The following is a 6,640-nucleotide window of genomic DNA, read 5'->3' on the forward strand; positions in this document are numbered from 1 at the left end:
CCACGAAAAAAATTATATGTTCTCAGTAAAAATTCAGCGACACAACAGACTGTAAAAGGGCAAGACAAATGAAAAAAATACTAAATAAAAAAAAAACGATTAACCTACGTACCATGGTTTCACCTGTTAAGATTAACATAAGTAAATATCTGCAGGATCGTCAGCGTAGTCTGTCGATTTGCGATGTAATTTCCAGAACTAGACACAGGACGTCCACCCGAAAGGGAGCACGTGTTGAGTTCTACAAATTACATTCAGTGTATCCTTTCAAATGTCTTCAGTCTTCAATATATATATGTGTGTGTGTGTGTGTGTGTGTGTTTCCCCCCTCCCCAACATCGCTTGACAACCGATGCTGGTGTGTTTACGTCCCCGTAACTTAGCGGTTCGGCAAAATAGACCAATAGAATAAGTACAAGGCTTACAAAGAATAAGTCCTGGAGTCGATTTGCTAGACTAAAGGCGGTGCTCCAGCATGGCCGCAGTCAAATGATCGAAACAAGTAAAAGAGTAAAAGAGATGGACACAATCTGAGAGAGAAGAGGAGGGATTGAGTGGAGGGAATTCGATATTAACGAGCTTCGGGAGGCCAATGCAGATGCGGTAGAAGAGGTGACACAACACAGGTCGGAAGGCGTATCATTTGAGTAGTAATGGAAAGGTTTGATATAGACCTGTACTAATAAATAATAATGATCCTTTCAACTATAGCACACTGACCCCAGGACTTATTTTATGAGTAAGTTGACCCTACCAGAATTTGAACTTAGAACATCAAATCGGAAGAAATACCACCAAGGGTTTTGTCTGGCATATTTAACGAACCTGCCAGATCGCCACCTTAACATAATCACCTTAAATCAGAATCCTTTCTAATACAAGTACGCAGCCTGAAATTTTGGAGGGAGCTCAACTGTTGCTTATTTTATCGACCTCGACAGGATGAAAGGCAAAGTCAACCTCGGCGGAATTTGAACTCAGAACGTAAAACCGGACGAGATGCTGCTAAACATTTTGTCCGGCGTGCCAACAATTCTGCCAGCTCGCTGCCATGTTGTTTATACTAATGGTTTCAAATTTTGGCTCCAAGTCAGCAACTTTAGGGGTTGGATTCAGACGACTACAACGACCCCAGCGTTCAACTGGTACTTATTTCACCGGCCCCGAAAGGATAAAAGACGAAGTCGACCTTGGCGAAATTTGAACTTAGAACATAAAGCCAGAAGATGAAAACATTTATTTTGTCCGACGTGCCAACGATTCTGCTAGCTTGCTGCCTTGTTCTTAATAATAATAATAATAATAATGGTTTCAAATTTTGTCACAAGGGCAACAATTTTGAAGGAGGGGACTAATCGATTACATCGACCTCAGTGCGTAACTGGTACTTATTTCATCGGTCTCGAAAGGATGAAAGGCAAAGTCGACCTCAGCGGAATTTGATCTCAGAACGTAGCGACGGGCGAAATACCGCTAAGCATTTCCTCCAGCGCGCTAACGATTCTGCCCGCTTGCCACTCTACTTAATAATAATAATAATAATAATAATCCTTTCTACTGGAGGCACAAGATCTCAAATTTATGAGGAGGGGGACAGTCGATTACATCGACCCCAGCGTTTCACTGGTGTTTAATTTATCGATCCCCGAAAGGATGAAAGGCAAATAATAATAATAATAATAATAATAATACAAAGGTAATAATACAAAATAAAGGACAGGGTACATTACAATAAATATCAGGATTTTCATAGAAAGTGTATAAACGGGACGGTAACAGAAACAAACAGGTTAACGAAAATCAATAGAATTAATAGAAGGAAACACTACCGATTGTAAATCAAAGAATGCACACATCTTAGAGAAGCTTGATCATTTAGTTACATGTATCCCCAGCTGACATCAAAGGTCATATTTGCCATTCTGACTCACCTTTCAAGTTTACTGGGGGTAGAGTTTTCTACTTCTCTACCCTCACTTTACTCTCCAAAAGAAACTTGAAAAAAATCGTTGAGGGTTTGTCCGAAGAGGAAAGCGCTCGTGTTTAAACCTTTCCGCTGCATCTGCCATACAATTTCTTTTGGCATTGCCATCAAGCAGAAGAAAACTGCCGGCCCCTCTGGGCTAAAGAAAGACAATGAGACGATCTCTGCAATTGACTCGACGGATAGCTGGACCCGTCTAGCACGCAATAGTTATCAGACATAACTTCATACGTCAGCAGCAACATTAATAATTCTTTCTAATTTTGGCACAAGGCCAGTAATTCTTCGGTTAGGTAGGGCTTACGTTGACCCCAGTGCTCAACTAGTACTTATTTTATCGACTCCAAAAGGATGAAAGCAAAGATGACCTCGGCGAAATTTGAACCCAGAACATAAAGAATACTAACCAAATTATGATTTCAAATTTTGGCACAAAACCACCCATTTAAAGGGAGGGGTAAGCCGATTACTTCGATCTCAGGGTCCAATTGGTACTTATTTTATCGACCCGATACGATTAAAGGTAAATGGGCCTCGGCAGAATATGAACTCAAACATAAAGACGGACGAAATGCTGCTAAGCATTTTGTTCGGCGTGCTAACGACTCTGCCGGCTCGCCGCCTTAATAACAACAATAACAACAATAATAATTGTTTCAAATTTTACCACAAGGGCAGCAATTTTTGGGGAGGGGATGAGTCGATTACATGGACCCCAGTGTTCAACTGGTACCTATTTTATCGACCCTGAAAGGATGAAAGGCAAAGTCGACCTCAGTGGAATTTGAACTCGGAACGTAGTGACGTGCGAAATGCCTCTAAGCGTTTTGTCCAATGTGCTAACGATTCTGCCAGCTCGCCGCCTTAATAATGATAATAATCCTTTCTATTATAGGCAGAAGGCATGAAATTTAGGGAGAGAGAGGCCAATCTATTAGATCGACCCAGTACGCAACTGGTACTTAATTTATTGACCCCAAAAGGATGAAAGGCAAAGTCGACCTCGGCGGAATTCGAACTCAGAGCGTAAAGAGAGACGAAATACCGCTAAGCATTTCGCCCGGCGTGCTAACGGTTCTGCCAGTTCGCCGCCTTAATAATAATAATCTTTTCTACTATAGACACAATAATAATAATAATAATAATAATAATAATAATAATAATAATAATAATAATAATAATAATAATAATAACAACGATAACATCAGCTGCAACAGCAAAAACAATAATATCCGCAACAATAAGTTAAGCTCAAGTTTATCAGTTTCGAGGGAAAGGATTTACTCTGAGAATTTATGGGGATAAGGATAATGTTACTATGAATCAATCTGGTGCTCTAGGTTCTGAAAACATATCGACCCCAAAAGAATGAAAGACAGAGTTGGCCTCGGCGGGGTTTGAACTCAGGACGTAAAAATACCAGAAAGTATACTGCCAACCATTTATTCCAACTCTGTACAGACTCTTCCAGTTTGCAATCTTCTCATCAACGATAATAATAAACCAATAAGAGATCATCTGAACACGGACCCTGAACATATTATGTAAAAGCAGCCAAACCTTGCTCAAAAACATATACTCGCGTCTTGGAAAACCTAGTCCTCCATATACTATGATTGAAAATAAGACGAAATGGCCATGGCTGGAATGTCATTCCTTTTGTCTGCTGTATCAAAGCTGGCCTGGGTTTAAACATCACCAGTAATTAACAACGTAAACATCGCCATATGTAGCAATCTGGAAATATTGCAATATCCACATGGTGCAACAGGGAAAGACTTTCTTATGTAAGGAACCAGCTTTAATTTCCCTTGAAGTTATATCTAAATAAGAAACATTTAACGAGCAAGCGAGAGTGTCACTATGGGATCGCTTGAACTGCTAGAAATATCCGTCAAGTTTCCTTCAAATCATATTTTAGTATCTTAGAAATATAACGTACACATTAGATAATGTAACCTTAAATATACCGGTTTCTAAATGGGATGATCAAAACTGGAGCGTCTTTGATTTTTATGTCTGAAGGTGGATGAGGGGTGAACCTGGGGCTATACAACAATAATAAAAACAGCATAATCATTGTCAGAAGTAATAACCTAGAAATATCGCATAGTGTCAGAGGGAAAGAATGTTAAACTCTTATGTAAAGACGCAGTCAACAAATCAAGCGTAAATGCCCTGACACATCAGCTATAAGCAACAGACGATTGTTGCACAGAAAAACAAACAAGCATAAATTAATAATTCCCGATTTAGGCTCAAGACCAGCAATTTCATGGGAGGGGGACTTAGTCTAGTACTTTATTTTATCGACCCCCGAAAAGATGAAAAGCATGAACTAAGAACCCCGAAAGGATGGACTTAGAAGGTGAAACCGGAAGAAATACTGCTAAGAATTTTTGTCCGGTGAGCCAATGATTCTGCTAGCGCGCTGCCTTGTTTTTTTTTATAATCGTTTCGACTATAGATACAAGGCCTGAAATTTCGGGGGTAGGGAATCGATTATAAAGCCTGCAGTGCTCAGCTGGTACTGTATTTTATCGACCCCGAAAGGATAAAAGGCAAAGTCGACCTTGGCGGGATTTGAAGTCAGGACATCAAAACGGACAAAACGACGATAAGCATTTATTTTGTCCGGTATGCCAACGATTCTGTCAGCTCACCTTGTTCTTAATAATAATTATAATGTTTTCTTTATTTATTACAAGGCAATAATAGAATACAAAGGCCAGGGCAAGTTGCAATAAACATAAAAATTTACACAGAAAGCATATAAACGAGAAGGTAGCAAAAATAAACAGGCTAACGAAATTTAATAGACTCTATAGAACGAAACCCTACTCGTAGTTAATCACAGAACTGCACACATCTTGGAGAAGCTTGACTATTTAGGAGCTATCGTTTCCCAGCTAACGTCGAATGTGTAGTGTAGGCCCGTTTACTCGGGCCATATTCGCCATCACAACCCCACTTAGGGACAGACTTTTCTTCCCCCTCTATCCTCACTTTTCTCTCGAAAAGAAACTTGAAAAAGTCGATGATGGTTTGGCTGAAGAATCCCGATAACCATCTTGTCCGACGCCGTCGCTATTCCGCCAGTTCGCTGCTTTAACAAGCATTGATTAATGGAAATAAGAACAAAAACAAAACACTGCAGGATCTCAAGCTACGCGCGTCTCAGTATTTAATCTCTTCCGATTTAATATATCAGTTTGCAACAACAACCACTACAACGACGATATCAACAACAACAAAAAAATCAAGAATAATTAAAGATCAAATAAAATAAAAAAGAACGTTGTATAACAGAAAAGTAAAGCGAACTTGTAAACTTACCTGGAGAACAGTTTCAGTGAAAAAACAAATGTTAGATTTGAGGTAAGAACATTTCAAATGAGGATAAAAGAAATAGCAGTTATTAAAATAAAATATGAGTCTCTCTCAGTGTAACACCTTCGCGGTCGGAACCAACAAACAAAATCATGTAAGCAAAGTGAGATTTAAAATGTAAAAGTATTCTTTTACGATGAATTATGAAATTCTTGGTTGAAAATGCGCACGACTGAAACTCAGGTGCGACTTATTTAAATATTTGATTCAAACTTTTTGTTTGACATAGTTGTTGCGGTTTGTGTCATGAAATTATAATGTATCCGTTGGAGTGGGGGAAAAAAGGTGAAGTTGAAATCTCTAGGTTTTAAAACTGAATGAAATAGTCATCTTTTAATAAGTAGCCTCGTTTTCGTTTTTGAAATTGGTTTGTATTTATTTACAAGGGAGCTCAGGGTTTTGGTGTTGATAACATACAAAATCGTCGGCTGTTTTCGTTAGGATAGATGGATGGATGGAAAAAAACCCCCTCTTGGTTTCACATTATAATCTTAAGAAAATAATGGAAAGTAAAATGACGATTAACAATAATTATGCATTTAACATGGATTTGTTTGGCTTTGTGACAGAGTTTAGTTGTACGTCCAGATTGTTGGATAGTCGACCAGCTTAGCTTATTACCTCTTACTTCTCACCTGTTCCTTCTCACCTGTTCTCTATAAAGCTATTACTGACACTTAGTGGGCCACCAATAGTGACGGTAGAAGAGACAGAGGGTGATAGACAACAGGAGCAAATGAGGGAGCGGGGAGGTGAAATAATATCCACACCTCTACATCTCATTCACTGCGAATTGCTTCACTTGTCGTGGTAGTGGCGGTGGCAGTGTTATTGTTGGGGTGGTGGTGGTGGCGACGGTGACTGGGATAACAATGCATAATGTTATAGGGAAGGTGGGAAAAAAAGTCTGATTTGTCGATAAAAATTCTATCCTCCGCCGCCAACGTCGCCGTGCGTCTTTTGTCGTTGTTATTACTATTGTTGTGGAGGCGCAATGGCCCGTGGTTAGGGCAGCGGACTCGCGGTCATAGGATCGCGGTTTCGATTCCCAGACAGGGCGTTGTGAGTGTTTATTGAGCGAAAACACCTAAAGCTCCACGAGGCTCCGGCAGGGGATGGTGGCGAACCCTGCTGTACTCTTCCACCACAACTTTCTCTCACTCTTTCTTCCTGTTTCTGTTGTGCCTGTATTTCAAAGGGTCAACCTTGTCACACTGTGTCACGCTGAATATCCCCGAGAAATACGTTAAGGGTACACGTGTCTGT

The 6,640-nt window shown here is 39.9% G+C and overlaps 1 protein-coding gene across 1 annotated transcript in view; it reads right to left on the reverse strand.

Moving 5' to 3' along the window:
* LOC106883129 (PH domain leucine-rich repeat-containing protein phosphatase 2) overlaps positions 1 to 6,141 on the reverse strand; it is an 80,459-nt gene extending 74,318 nt beyond the window's left edge. Inside the window, exon 1 of the mRNA XM_052968645.1 lies at positions 5,321 to 6,141. The gene's annotated coding sequence lies outside the window, so the exon portion shown is untranslated. The remainder of the gene's footprint in view (positions 1 to 5,320) is intronic.
* Positions 6,142 to 6,640: the final 499 nt, after the last annotated feature.

This window comes from Octopus bimaculoides, chromosome 6 (genome assembly GCF_001194135.2).
Source record: "Octopus bimaculoides isolate UCB-OBI-ISO-001 chromosome 6, ASM119413v2, whole genome shotgun sequence".
NCBI classification, from domain to species: domain Eukaryota; kingdom Metazoa; phylum Mollusca; class Cephalopoda; order Octopoda; family Octopodidae; genus Octopus; species Octopus bimaculoides.